The following is a 15,975-nucleotide window of genomic DNA, read 5'->3' on the forward strand; positions in this document are numbered from 1 at the left end:
TTCGACTGTTACTGGAGGAGGGGAAATTACAAAAACCTGAGTAACTTTGAAAATTATTTATTTTCAGTGGTGTGCCCAAGGCCACTAAGGATTTATATTCTCCTAAGGAGGTTTAAGATTTCAGCTGCACTCCCAATAAGGTTACAGTTCAGTGATGGTCTGCAGAAGGAAGTTTTCCCTTCCATGATTTTGATAATATTGAGGGTTGATAGGGCTCAATTTCCTTCCTAACTCGATTTAAAATCGGCACTCAAGTTGATGAAAATATGATGAAATTGCCTTGTCTATTGATTTTTCAAGTTCTGCGATACAGTTTGATTAATTGGTTTAGTGAAATTGTTTCCTTCTTCTTTCAGGCTTAATACTTTTCAATTTGATTCTCTGACTTTATCCTTTTTGACTGGTTGGCATGAAATGGCATGAAAGGTCACGAAATGACAGCTTTTGAGAACAACTTTCTACATATTTTACCCAAATATTATCACCCAGCTAAGTTGCAAATAGGTACAATCAGTCCTTTAATGACTCTTATGAATCCTCCAAGGGTGTACATTGATGCTCATTTTGCAGATCTTTAAGGGGTTTAAACTCACCACTGTTTCTACTTTGCAGTTTACTCTCTCCAAGAAGTACGACTGTGCCGTGATCCAGATGAGCAGAACGACCTCAGTCTAGGAAATAACCCCTATATGCCAGCAGTGAGGACTGGTTTGGAATCCCTGAAGGAATCTCCGTCCACTGCCAGTGTGTACATATAAAGTTTATGAAATGAAAGCATTATACAAAAGATATCATCCGTGTATAATAGACAGCCTCAGGACTGTGCATTATAAAGAATGCTATATGCAAAGAAACAGCGTCCATAAATAAATAGTTGGTCTCTGTCTTCTTGTCATACAAGGACCATCCAGTTGTCACTTTTTCCCATTATCAGTCCCCAGAAGTCATCACAAACAGAAACCATCTATTCATCTTATTTAACTTGACGTTGGATCCAGTGCTCAGCGGAAAGGATGAGAAGAATTATCTCTACTTCCATGGTTTGGTTAAGAACATCTCAGCTGGAAAATAAGATACATCGCATAACACAGGAAGTACCAGAAGCTTTTCCTGCAGCAATGTTCTTCCTGTATTTGTTGAACAGGTTTCTTTTTTTTGCCCTGGTTTAACTCTGATGCTTATATTTCATTCCTTCTAGCAAAAAAAAAATAAAATAAAAAAATAATAAAAAAATCCCACTGCAATGAATGAATAAAACTCCATTGGCTAAAATAACTAAATTTTATAAGATTTCACACAGATAAATCAGTGACAGTATTGTTAAGGACAAAAAAACATAGTAATAATAATAAAAAAAAGAGGCACAGTGAAGATGTGTGATTTATACAAAAGAATGACAGCAAAGGCAAGGAATTCCAGAGCCTAAGTCCAGTGCTCAAAGGAAGTAATCTTCCACATTTTGGGGTAATTTATCACTCAAGTGAGGAGGCAGTCTGCTCTTTAACATTTTGCATACGGTTTCCTAGTCTAAAATTTACCAGTATTTTATATTATTTCTGAAACTATTGAAGGATAAATAATTGGACATAAGAATCTTTTTTCCTGGTACAGATTTTCCTGAAAAATTCCATCAGAAGATCAATTTTCTGCAAGGCAGATTATCAAATATTTCCCCGTTAGTAAGCTGTGAAGACAAAGATCCTCCGGAGTTGTGGTCAGGACTGTTTAGTACAAGTGAATCTTCATGCTCATATGTATAATCACACAGGCTTGCCTTGTTTCCATTACATAAAGAGTAATTTTGATAGGTAAAGGAGTTAATAAAGGGACAGTTCACTTTAGTGTGGCACGTAAGATAGATACTCAGGTTTCTGCAATACAATTTCTAGGCAGATCACTGACATCTAATATACAGCTCAGCTTTTTTGGATAAATTACAAGCATGCTGAAATATCTCATGGTATTTATACTTCTCGGAACCTATAATTTAATTAAAACAGTTGTTGAATCATGAAGCAATGTAAGCGAGGAGTGTAGCTCAGCTTGCTCATCCCAGAAGCCAGGAATTCCTATCACTGTCACACACTGCTCAGAAATGACTTGCCTGATTTCACAGGGCATCATTTCAATTCAACATATATCTCACTGCCATGGCTCTAATTTCTCTTGTTTAAGAGATTTGTTTTATTTTAGGATTTCAGTATTCTTTCCTATTTAGTGCTCAGTTTTAGCATTATTATTCTTTTTGCAACAACTCAAAATTATGCTTGATTTACTCCTCTCCCAGAATTTTAAATAATTTCCTGGTGCCTACACATCAGATTTTAGGTGTTAAGGAAGGTCAAAGCAATGACAGCCTTCAGGACTCTGCCTGTGAATACTAAATTGCCTACTCATCACTCATCACCAGCACAAGCTCATCCAGAAAATACAGTCATAGCGTAATGGAAGTAGTGCTTGAATAAGCTTTAGACTTTTCATCATTTATAACTTTCCAAATGTTATAGTTAGGGCCTGATTTTCTCAGCAGTAAGTATTCTCTCTTCACCCTGACTGTAAAAGAAATCCCTCTTTGAGAAAATACCTCCTATGACTCCTTTTTCTTCCCAGGAAACAAGAAAGACCTGTCACTGGACTGGCTGAATGGGTGAAGATCAGCAGCACTGACCAGAAAGCAGGATGTTACGAGGGCGCAGGAAAAGAATATATGGAAACTAGGCTCCAAAGTGTATTCATTGCTTTTGGGATATCCTGACAGCAGCATCTATCAGGGAGCCTAACCAGAGAAGAAAAGAATAATTCTTATAACTCTGTTTACTCTAGCATATGCTTCTGAAACAAAAAAAACTCTTCAGCTATTTAACCTGATGCCATGTTGTTCCTTACAATACATTTGTTTCCTTTGTCATGATATGAGAAACATGCTGTTCTCAACATTCAGGTACATCACAAAAAAAATCAAGCATTCTATTAACGATCTCTTACTTTAAAGTAAAGCAATCTTACTCCAAAGTACATGCCCAAAGGAGCAACACACACAAATTAACAGGAACTTCAGGTCCTTAAGTTTGTGCTCTGCTTCCTTTACATGCATTCTGCTGGAAAAAGAGAATTCAGAAATGAATACATGCAAGACTGTGGATGCACTGTGTATCTCTGCTTTCACACTCTCATCCTCTTTGGGCAAAATTCTGATGCCTTGTTCACATTAAGTACCCTATCTCACTAAGATTTCTTGTACAGCAAGATACCATCCAGCCTGAGTGAGAGGTTAAAGAATCTGATCATTTATAAATAATACTTTTCTTCAAATACGGGTACAAGATTAACTAGACTGATAACTGAAATGAGTTCTTATCATCCAATGCATAATTACTATCTTCATAAATGCTTCCATGCAACTTTCATTCTACACTGCGACTGTGAAATCTCATTAGCTTCAGATACTGCATGTGGTGACAACGACCTGAAAGGCTAATGGAATTTCACAAGTGTCACTACAGACACCATCTAAAAGCAGCAAAGTTGTGCAAGGGTAGCTGAAAGTACAATTTAGCCTGCAAAATATTTCTGATGGGCAAGTATACAATAGAAGGAGGCCAGCGTGACTGCTAGGGACAAAACTGAGTTTGAAGTGCCAGCAGTTGAGAAAACAAACAATTCCCAAAAGCAGCTTGCTTACATAAGGGATGGAAACTCATGACGACTACTGATCCACAGCATTTTGTATAAATATGTCATAACCTCTTGGAATTATTTTAATAATTGAACTGTATTTTAAAAAATTAAAAATGAGATTTAAGGAGGCAAACGTAGAGATTGCACTGAAAGTATCAACAAAACATTTCGTAAAATAAGAATCAAAAGCAACTTGACTTAAAGAAGTGACTTTTTTTCTTATTTTTCTGAATTTTAATAGTGTTAACTTCCATAGCAACATATACTGCACTTCTACTAATTGAAAAAGGAGGCACTTCTAATTTTTATCCTTGAACATATATATTCATACATTTATTTCAATATATGCACATTTTCAAAAATTTTTAAATTTTTAAGGAATTCTTGTTCCAATCACTATTTCAAATTCTATTCTACCATCAGTTAGCATCCCTAACTTCAATGCCATGATGCATTGTTATCATTATTTTTCATCGATGAAGCTTACAGTGGCTGGATGAGACAACTCCACTTTTAACCCTTGAACATAAAAGCAAGCATGTAAATGATTATATTTCTTAAACAAAACAAATACCTCTGTTTTACATTTTTATGTCAGTATCACTAGACAAAGTCTTTGTTTAATACTGAAGAAAACCAACATAGGACATAGTCTGCTCCCCAGCCCCAAAAGCAGAAATGTTAGAGGGAAAATGTCACATCAGCTTTCCTGCATTCATATCGCTTCCAAACAAAAGCAGTTAAAGCTCTAAATATGAAAAATTATAGAACCTTAAATACAAAACCTCCACAGTTTCTTCTTTCCAAACACCATTAAATTGTGTCAAGAGAGCAGCATAAGCAGATGACCCACACTCCCTTCCACATGGCTGGTCATCCTACAGCAAAGCTGCACCACACCTGGAGTGCAAACCTGCAGCACCCCCTCCTTCTCTGCCTCTTTCCTGTTATCCTAGCTCTAACCATAGCATTTGCACCACAGAACATTGGTCATCAAATTAGAATTCAGCTAGTTCCTCTTTGGAGTATTTTCCATTATAGGAAAAAAGGATGTTAAGAATTCTGACCCACTCTATAATTGATATTACAGGAAACAGCAAGTATGCTAAACATGAAAGGGAAGTCCCCGAGATCTTTTGAAAGGAGTTGGTCATCCCCTCCTCCTTTCAATAAACTGGTGAAACAATCACCAAAACAAGTGCCTTTAAGATCTCTTTATCTCTCTGTATCAATTCATTTACATTAAAACCCATGAATATTTCACCTACTGATCAAAACTTCAATTCTTATGGTTGGGAGGAGGGTAATGTCACTTCAGTGAAGATTCTTTTTCAAAATGAAGGTTCAAAGCCGATGCCTACACTGAGTGCTTTCATGCAGGCACTGCACTGTAGCAAGTTGAAAGGAAATCTCATTAGAAGAGGATTCCAGGAGGAGAAAAAAAAAAAGCACCATCGCTGTTAGTGCTAATTAGCAGCTTCTTCTGCCGTTTCAAAAGAAGCTCCAAAGCCCAAACAACTAGATGCATTATTTCACCCCAGTGGTATTCTTCCAGGTCAGGGGTGACACCTTGTGAGTGTGAGACTGGTTCTTGTTCCAATGCAACTGCCAGACACCCTGCCTCTTTGTTAACCCAGCAATAATTGGAAACCCAATTCTGTGACTCTGTAATACCAATAACAGAAAACAAAACAGGTGCGATTTCTATTAGAGCTGATGGAGCTCTTCTCTTTCAAAACTGACTGAACGGTAAATTAAAGATGTGCCAAACTATCACTCAGAACTTTAAATTCTGACACAGGCAGAATATACACCTTTCCAGTCCCAAGATAACTGAAAGAACTTGATTGCACAATAGATTTAGTAGCACAGGGAATTAAGGGACCAGAAGGACAATGCAATGGTAAATTTAATATGAATTGGAAAAGAAAAATAGGGATTTCAGAAGTAGGCAATCATTTTCAACCACCATCAGTTCTTTCTTTGATTCACTTCAGCTTGTATTACAGAAGGCATAGGCAAGTATTCTAATTCGTAGCATATATAAAAACACCCTGAGGAATTCAGAATGACATAATCCATCCAACCTGTCAGGGTGTGTAAGCAACATATATATTTCCGGTACCCATTTATGTCTATTTGTGTTTTCTTAACTATGCACAGTAATACTGAAAAGAATCAGAAGCCACTATTCCCCATTTCCAAATAATACGCTAACAAAAACCATTTTGTTAGTCTTTCTAAGGCTCAGAATTCTAGGCTGTTACTAAAGCTCAGCACATTCAAGAAGCAGGCCCAAATATCTCCTGAGAATCACTCAAACAGGTGAATGTGGCTCTCATTAATTAATTTAACTGCCTTGTGCTCCTATAGATATAAACATTTGAAAAACACAAGACAAAAGTGCTCTGGTTCTAACAGATATGATCAGTAGAGGCAATAGAATGCAAGTTTTGATTAGAAGTTTGAAATCCAAATAAAAGGCTGCTGAGGCAAGATTAATATTCCTACCCCTCATACTACACCACAGCACTTGTGCATGGTGAGAGGTGACCAGGAAGGATTAGCATGACCTTTTCTTAATAAACAGACAATAAGCTTCTAGAGACTGGGTGGTAAACAAAGCAAAGTGCTGGAAAAGAGCAGAGATCGCATCCCTTTTCATAAAGCTTGTTCTGATTCTTTTTGTTTTGTTTTTAAATCTGTAAGGTTTTTCCATCCCTTACATTTCCATCAGTTGTGTTTGCCAGAGCTGGGAACCAAATTTATCATGTTACCTTATTAAGATTGCTCAGACTGAACTTACCTTATGTTTAACTACTGAAATAACTGAAATCAGAAAACATGTACAACAGTGCATGAAAATACAGTTAAAAGTTACAAAACTGGATATTAAACATGAGATAATTTTTAACCTAAAGGAACCCAAAGATTTAGGTGGCTTGATGTCTAATTCTACATACTCACATTTAACAGTTACTTTATCTTGATGTGTCTCACAGACTCTGTGCACTGTAACTACAAAAACCTTAACAAGGAAATCAAGAAGAATTTCTCTGTCCCCTCTGCAAAAGACTCCTTAAACTGATCAGAGCTCACTGATCCTTCTGTGCCTACTTCTCTTTTCTCACAGGCACCATTGTGTCTGAGCTCTTGCACCAGAATATGTATCAAATATAAATGCCTTATATTTCCAAAGAAAATTGATTTAATAACAATATCCTCAATGTCTCCAATTTTGTGCAGCCTACCTTCTTCCTGAGCCAAAAATCAATTTATGTTTCCTATTCATGTACTCCATATTTAACCCAGACACTAAAGGCACTCAAGGGAAGTGTTTGTACTTTCTCAGAATTGCACTGTTTGGGCAGAGTGGGCCAGTATTGTCAAAATTATTGCAGAATGTGGTTTAAAAATATTACGGTGAAGGGATGAGAGACTTTTTAATGCAGACTTTCAGCAAAGTGGCAGCTTATTTGAGATTTTCTTGACTAACTACAGTAATACTTGGATGAGATGCTTCATTTTCACTTAATCATTCCTCTTTTTTTTCCCCTGTGTTTTATATCGCAAAATGCAACATAACAAGCAGTTTCATGAGCAGTGGAACTAATGGAACCAAGTCTTTCTAAGTACTTGTGCTTCATGGAAGACTATAACTAACGAAGATGCTGTGAAGATACCCCTCATTAAACAGGACTGTAACATATGAGGAAAGATAACAGATGATACTGATTTCTCCTGTACTTAATAAAACACTGGAAAATTGGTACAGACAATGAAATTAAAATAAAAAAATATTTTAAAGTAACATTAAAAAAAATGTTTTCCTATGATTTGAACATTCCTAAGCCTTGTTTTTTCTTTTTTAATGTGAATTCTGTGGTGCATAGCACAGAATGAATTCAAGCTTCATGCTTTCCCTTGAAGAGACCATTAACGGGATTATCCCTCTTTGCTGGGTTATTTCACAAAATCTGTAGAAATTTCTTATTACTCATCCATTTCAAAATATATTTCAAACCCACAAGTGAGTTCAAAATGAATTTACAGGCTGAAGAATAACACATTTCCTTAAAAAACAAAAAACAGTAAACTATCAAAATCACCACAAAAAAACCTATATTTTCACCTTGCTCAAGTGAAGGGGACTGAGTGATGCCACAAGAGGAAAGTTACCGAGTTCCATGTCAAATACCTTCATTCAATAACAACAACATAATCTAAGATTTTCTCTAAATATAATTATGCATAAATTCATGTTTTTAACTCATTAAGTCATTTACATTCAGGAAAATAAAGAAAGGGAGACTAATCAGGCACCTCAGTATCATGTTTGTGGGATCTGAACAAACAAATACACATCTTAATAAAAATAAAAAAATAAATAAAATAAAACCTTTTCCTCCATTCCAACATTTGTTTTATTACACATTATTATGCTTAATGAATAAGTAAAATGCATTATTTGGAAAATAAAAAGAAACATATTTTATACATGTTTTTCTAAAGTTCTTGGACTGATAGGTAGATTAATGACCACATATCAGCAAAATGGAACAAAGCAGGTGATGAGGGAACTGTTTATCCAAACACTGGACAGCAAAGAAAAACAGAATGCAACTCAAATTTTCTAATTCCTCACCACTTGCTTCAGCTACCAGAGCAGGGATTCATAGGGAAAGAGGCTGTGATTCACGAAGGAAGTTTATCTTTCATCTGCCATTGTTGGAATGAACACCACAGTTCTTCATTACAATTTCCAGGTTAGCACTCATTTAATTTTAAATACTGATTTTCAGTCAGATAAAAAGAATTTCCATGGATTTTTTTTTTTTCTTCTATAATTCTTTTTTTTTTTTTTTTTTCTTCTATAAACTGAGCTGCCATTAAACTGCTTTTATCCCTCAACTATTACATGTGCTCCTATTGGAGTGATTTTGTTATGCAGTAATTAAGATAGATGCCAAGCCAATGCTCGTGAAAGATTGCTGAGGACCCTGTACACAAAGTAGTTTAGCAAGGAAGTCATAGAAAATTCCATGCAGGTAAGAGAAACCAGGAGAAATAGTATCCCAACATTAGCAATGATAGTCTTTCAAGTCTTGGAGAAACGAGTTTTTCATGTTTTAATAAATACCTCTTTGAAAACATCGTCTCAGTGCTCAGTAGCAGTTTAAAAGCAAACTCACCGATTTGAAAGGCACTGAAGACTAGAACTGACAATGAGATTATGCCACTGCAGAAACTGGAGTTTGCCGCCCCTCAAAAACATACTGTGAAGATGAAAAAAGGTGCAGGGAAAAGCTACAAGAGTGATCAAATACATGGATTAGCTTTTGTAAGAGAAGCAGCTAAGTAGATTAGTATTTTTCTTTCCAAAAAGGAGACAACTGAAGGCTGAATGCAGAGGTCTACAGTACTGTGAGTGAAGAGCAGAGAGCGAACAGAGATGATTGCTTCTTCCAGTACAAAATAGGGGAAGAGCTATGGGTTGAAAAAAACAAAATTGCCGGGCTAGGATCAGGGCTAACTTCTTTGCATCACACATAATATTGATAAGGTTCGGTGATCCCTTTAACCACAAAAGCCTGCAAGTTGGTTGAATAAACAATCCCAGTATGGTCGATGGATCTGTTCTATTTGGCCTAGCAGAGGATTTAACTTTGAGTGCTTTTATCTCAGAACAACTATCAGGTTTGCAAAAGAATGCTGCTGATATACAGGACACTGCAAATTTTTCCAGTTTCTCCAGCTGGTTATACTTTTTGCTCTAAGTCAGATTTCAGATTCATCTACTCCCTCATCCATTCATTCTACTCTAAACCTGACCTTGTTCGTCCCTTGACTCTGTTTTGTCACAGTTCAGAATGATTATTTTACTCATGTAGCACTGTCTATCTTACAGTCTGCCTCTTTTTTTTCCTTTAGTCATGTGCAATAAGTATCCACTACATTTTCATATGCTGCATAATATGCCAAGTTATATCATGAAGGATAGCCCATAAAATACTTTCCTGACAACAGTGTCAAATATACTATATAGTTGATATAAAATTAGATTTGTCCTTCAGCATGTGAACATCAATCCATGAAAAGATTACTTTAATTAAATTTCTACCCCAAGAAGCAAAAAATATATGTTGTCAGTGATTGTGCCACACTGAATAAGTCCTCAGAATAATCAGCAAGTGAACACTCATGAGACAGAAATGTTCATTGCATTACAGGCTTTGCAAGCAAGCAGTTCACAACAGAAGGCAATAAAACAGTCTTGAGACGCTGAGTTAATTCACACTGTGAGTTCCCTTGACTTTGCATTTTTCTTTATGTATGCAAAAGTGTCTTCTGCATATCTATTTATCATGTTTTATTTGGGAAGAAGATGGCAGTTGGAAAGTTCAGTTGATTTGAAATATTTCTTCTGCATTTTTCCTAATATAAAAAGTATGACTACAGGCAAATAGATCAATTTGGTTTTTTTTGTTATCTATTACCTTAAATTTGTATGATTAATAAAATAAGCCAAAATTACTAAAAAAATCTGCTTAATGACTCTTGCTCTAAGCACACCTTTTTTAAGAACTGTCAGTATTTTTAAGAAGCTATTTTATGGGATGAATATAGGTACATACAACTTATGGATAAATAATATTTGAGTTATGGTCCTAATGTAATAATTGCAATAGATGTCAACATCTTCAGTGTGTACCCTTAAGTTCAGGGGATCAGATGTTTTTATATAAGACGAGGGTTAACTATTTTGAGTGGCAGCAACTGTGAAACATGGCTATAGGATGAAAGAAATGAACACACAACTATGTGAGGAAATTTCTCAAGACACAGAAGTGAGAGAGAAAGCTAAAACATGTGTACAGCCAAAGAGGCCAAACACATTTCTGTCTTTTCACAACAATTGCATTGCATCATGTCGACTGTCAGGTCTCTAGACATTCCTCCTGGTGTGAAAACGTAATTGTTCACTCACATGTGATTTGAGAATGACCCCTAGAAAATACATACCTAAACTGTAAAGCAGTGAAGCCTATATGTACCCAGATGGACAGCAATTGAAGTAGTTCCAACATCAGATATAGTGTCACTACTTCATCTGTGAGAAATTCATGAGCTATAATTAACACCGTTGCTTCTCAATAGGACAAATTAGCCCACACAGAGCTCCTGCTGCAAGACTGCACTTCATATCAGGATAGCCAGCATATGTAAAACACAGCTCATCAGGTCCAACAGAGCATAGGCCTTGTGCTAGATTTATTCTGATTTCATATAGTACAAAACAGCTCCTCCAAAACAAAAAGAATAATTTCATAGAAACACAAAGTCTATTTTAAATGCACTGAAAAAAAATATTACTTGCAACTCTCGTAAGTATTCATACGCTCAGCTATACGTAAAGCTGAAACATCCCATTCTGCCTGTGGTCCCCATCCAGTAAAACATTTTGCTGATTTTTTAAAATCTTGGGTATTTAACATGTCTAGGGGAAAAAACCTGTATTTTTGTGTGAATTTCTTGGTCAGAACAGGAGAAAATGCACACTACAGTACATGAACTGTGGTTCTAATATACTCATTTTTAACAGCTGCTTCCTAAATTTCCAGGTATCTTTTAGGCACTAGACACCCTGGACAAATGACCAAATTCCTCTTCACCCACGTACACAAATCTCTGTTGGAATGGATGATCGCTTTCACAGAAATCCAACCATATGGTAGCCAGTATCTGACCATCTGACATTTTAATCATTCTCATACTTACTGGGACCACTTCCTTTAGCAAAAATAACATTGGTCTCAGAGAATAGATAATGAGCCAGATTGTTTCTAGGTGGCAATAAAGAGCAGTAAAACCAGGGAAAAATAATCAAAATGTTCCTATTGTCAGTAGTTTAGCATCTAGCCCTTGTGTTTCAATATCATTCTAAGGAAGATTAAAGGGGCAAATTTACACTTAGATTTCTTTCACTACCTGCCATTATGAGTCTTCTCCAACGTCTCATTTTCAAATAATTTGCATTTAGCAAACTAGTAAACAACTTCTACATACTGACAGCATTGTGGCTGTTGAGGTAATATCCATGTAGCTGTATCAATTACTTCTTCTGCACTTAACATATAATTACCCCTGAAAATAAGAAACCGCTTTAAAAGTTCCTGTGAATTGATGATTTCCCTCTGAAATTAAGTAACCTTGTAAAAGAGCTACTGTAAACTGTTGGTCTTTGCAGCTAATAAATACATCTCAGAATGGGTGGTAGGTCATAAGCACTTGCTGATATTTATTAATAGCTTCAGAAGGGATCACAAACATCTCAGTTACTCAAAAACAACCATATTATTGCACTAGGATTATGTTTACCTGTCACTAGGCTACTCCAATTTTACAGAGGAACAAATATATGAAAATTTAGGGACCTTAAATTTGCCAGTTCTATCCTGGTGAAGACTTGAGTCTGCACCAGATCTCCATGAAGGAGGAGGGGATAGAAGGGCAGGAAGCCTCCTGAAACTTTGAGCTAGATAGCAAATCTAGAAGCTCAAGGCATGTGATATGACCTCAGCAGATATTGTATGAAGATCAGTTTTGTACTGGAATTGAATTTCAGAATAACATCATGGGTTTTTTGTCAACTGACAAAAATACCTGAGGCCAAGTAATATCTTAGAGCCAGTTTTGCCAGCAGTGACAGTCTTCATGCTCACTCACTCAACCTATGCCTCAGAGATTTGACTTGCACCTCTTCCATGTATACATTGTCAAGAAGAAAGAGAAAAAATAAGATAATATACTTGAGAATTTAACCTCTGGATCAGAATATAGTGGAGAAGGAGAAAAAAAATTTCTACTTCAACAGGTATAGTAAAAATAAATCTGTTTTGACATATCTGACAATCTTGTTTTTACTGACCTCTTTTTATTTGAAGGTATGGGAAGAAAAACAGTGCTTTCTGAAGGTTATTTGGAATAAATAAGCAATAAAAATAATCAGAATATTTATAGTGCTTTGTTGCGGTGGATAAGAGCCTATTTAATAATATATACATTTAGCTCACTGTATTTACTTTTCAAGTTGGCAGATTACCCCAGGACTCCTTACCTACATTTGCTACAAATTGCCTCTTTAAAAGATAAATATATTTTATATTTTAAATAAAACTTTTTTAGTACTCATTAATACAAATATTAAACTGTTCCAGAAAATAGTGCCAGAAAGCAATTGTTATGTTTGTTATGTCAGAGGATTACCAGTAAGGAAAGAATTTGATTATTTCTAACTGAATAAAGTTCATGAACATTTCTAGAAGCTATAAAAACAAACAAACAAACAAACAAACAAACAAACAAAAAAGTATTCAAAGAAATAACTCTCCTCATGTGAAGCTTACACACTTACTAAGCAAGTAGAAAGAGAATCTCCCTACTAGGCCTGTTGGTGCGCATACATCTAAGAAGCTGTAATGATTTAAACCAGCTGAGGTAAATCTGGATCATAACCCAAATCCTTAAAATAGGTTATTTTTTTGCAGGTTATCTAATTTTAGATGTGAATAAAAATAATACGAAACAATAAAATAAAGATCTATACTCAATCAGAAACATTAAATTACAGCAGTAGAACATATGAAATTCATGGTAAATGCCTTCCTTTAGTGTTATAGTGTTGCACTGTCAATTACAAATCTGGTAGATTCAACAATTTGAAGGAAAAGCTCTATTTAAAAATCAGTTGCATTTGTAGACATAAAGATATAAGGAAACATGAAAAGGACAATCCTGCTTAGTAAAACCAAAGGTTCAGTTAACAACAAACATCATCTCTCAGATCTTTAACTTACTAGTGTAAGAAAAAACATTCAGTATATAAAATAATGGGAGTAGCCTACCTGACACACAAATGCTCTCCAACATCCAATGATTTTCAGCTCAGACACCTCTGTATAGTGGTAATTATACAAACATAAAGTTATAATTAATATAGTGGATATATAAGTATATAAGAAAAACTCACCAATGTTGAGGCTTACCACAAAAACTCCACAGAAGAACATTCTCCAGAAAAAGATGCTACCTTAGTGGTGGTCAGCCCTTAAATCGGATCTAGAAGAGATGCAGTCAGGTTCCACCCTTCTGGGAGCACAGCTGAATTACCTTCACCTGTGCTCCCTTAGCTGACTCGTCACTTGCCGCAGATGGTTAATCAGAGGTTCAGGCTGTGATTAATAGTTCCCCACACCACCTTCTAATTTAGTTATTGTTTTTATTAAGTGATCTTCTGATCAGCTTTACTACAAACTTCAATGTATCAAAAAGACAGTAAATATTTTAGGACTCTATAACCATCCAGCATTATAGAACAATAAAGAATGAGAAGTGAGCAAATCCTACAATTCTGGAGCACTTCATCTCTGAAACAGCAAGAAATAAGAAAAACTTGTCTAAGAGCCTGTATGTTAAATGACATTTAACTTTCACATGAGTGCAAGAAAAGAAGATGCACAGACATTCCCGATTTCTCATTTAACACATGTTCTTCCTTTGAATGTTTTTAAATGGTACTACAGACATTTCCAATACTCCTGCAGGACAGGAATATGAACACCAGACTCTGATGATGAAGTCTGAATTGTTTTACGGGTGTAAGGTACGTTTCCATAAGCAAGTTGAAACCTGAACGGATCGAAAAAGAATTTTTTTATTTTTTTTTTTAAGGAAAAATACGGCTTTTAATGCTAACAAAACATCATTTATAATTAAAAACTCAATCTTTCTTTAAAAATAACTTTCCAATTCTCCATTTGGTCTACAATATAGAGCCAGCAGCAATAGAGTGAGAAATAGAGAAATATTCTCTCAAGAAAAATGTACTTTCAAATATTATTTAATTGCAATGTGACAAAGGCAGTTTTCAACTTAATATCTGTAAATCAAATGGTCAACTCTACATTGATTCATTTCTAGACTGCATTCTTGTGTTGGAAGAAATATTTTAGTACTTGCTCAAAAAAGTCAGGTATGTTATACAAGAGCAAGTTATTCTCCTGCTAAAATATGAACTTTATTTTTTTATCTTTTCACTTCAACACTGCTCTGCTAATGTTTATATCTGAAATTCCTTTAAAAACCTGTTTGTTTGAACAGATTAAAGAAAAGAAAGATTTAAGAGCATCAAATTATACTGTAATAGAGATTACTTGTTAGAAAAATCCAGAAGAATTAGATTATATTAAATTAGGAAGTTTACACCAAAAACCTGTTCTTCAGTCTTGGATAAAGAGAATAAATTCACCCACCTTTGGAGAATTCTGTATTTTGAATTGTTTTGTCTGTATCACAATGACACGTAGGACATCAATCAACCATTTAGCAACAGAAGTAGTTCTTGATTTTCCAAAATTATGCTACAATATATTATGCTTCAAATATACTACGTACATTTCTTCAAAGACTCATTAGGGGATTTGTGATGGATACAGTTTCATTTTGTTACACTCCAGAGGCTGAAAATTTGAAATATGTGCTCCATATGCCATGTTTCAAAGAAAGATGAAACACCTCAGGAGGCTATTCTGTATCTGACAACAGTTTATTGTATAATTCTAACTTGACAACTTATTGTCATCATTTGTAGTACTTAATTATAAGCTTCCATGTTTCATTATAAGTAGCTTACTGTAACCTTGATAACTTTATTCACTTTCCATTGATGGTTCTCGATCAACATATGGCATAACTAAAAACATAGTGCCTAATAAATGTTTCATATAGACATCTTTTTCACATACTTATCATTTGTAATGTACTAAAAAAGCATCATAAAATATATATTGACTTTTATAGATGTTTTACTTATACATTTTTATATGTATTATGAATCGTTTTTAAGTCCAGTAGGTTTGTATCAGTATAAAAAATTATTCAGAAAGTTGATGCACAATTCAAATGATTACATCATATTGCCACTTACCATTTAAAACTCTTACACATACCACATATTTTGGTTGATAATTAATTCACACCATAAAGAAACTGTAAGTTCATACAATTAGATTAATTGAACAGACTCAGTAAATTCTGGCTAACATACTCTACAGGGCTCCGGTAGGCTGTGAAACTACTGTAAGCCTGTGAAAAAGAGCACCTAAATCAAATCATCAGCATTGTATGATTTTCACTGTCCTTTATTCTTGTTAAAGAAATTTTTTGATACTCTAGTTTAGATTCAAGCTTTGTTTAAATCAGCCCCACATCTAAAATTGGAATGTCCTTGGGGAGAAA

At 35.1% G+C, this 15,975-nt stretch overlaps 1 long non-coding RNA gene across 1 annotated transcript; it reads right to left on the reverse strand.

Moving 5' to 3' along the window:
- Positions 1-252: 252 nt before the first annotated feature.
- LOC107317089 lies at positions 253-13,760 on the reverse strand. The gene is made up of 3 exons (XR_001556733.1): positions 13,725-13,760; positions 13,584-13,633; positions 253-1,061 (listed from the first exon to the last, which is right to left on the reverse strand). It is a non-coding gene; the product is annotated as an uncharacterized LOC107317089 (long non-coding RNA).
- Positions 13,761-15,975: the final 2,215 nt, after the last annotated feature.

This window comes from Coturnix japonica, chromosome 8 (assembly GCF_001577835.2).
Source record: "Coturnix japonica isolate 7356 chromosome 8, Coturnix japonica 2.1, whole genome shotgun sequence".
NCBI classification, from domain to species: Eukaryota; Metazoa; Chordata; class Aves; order Galliformes; family Phasianidae; genus Coturnix; species Coturnix japonica.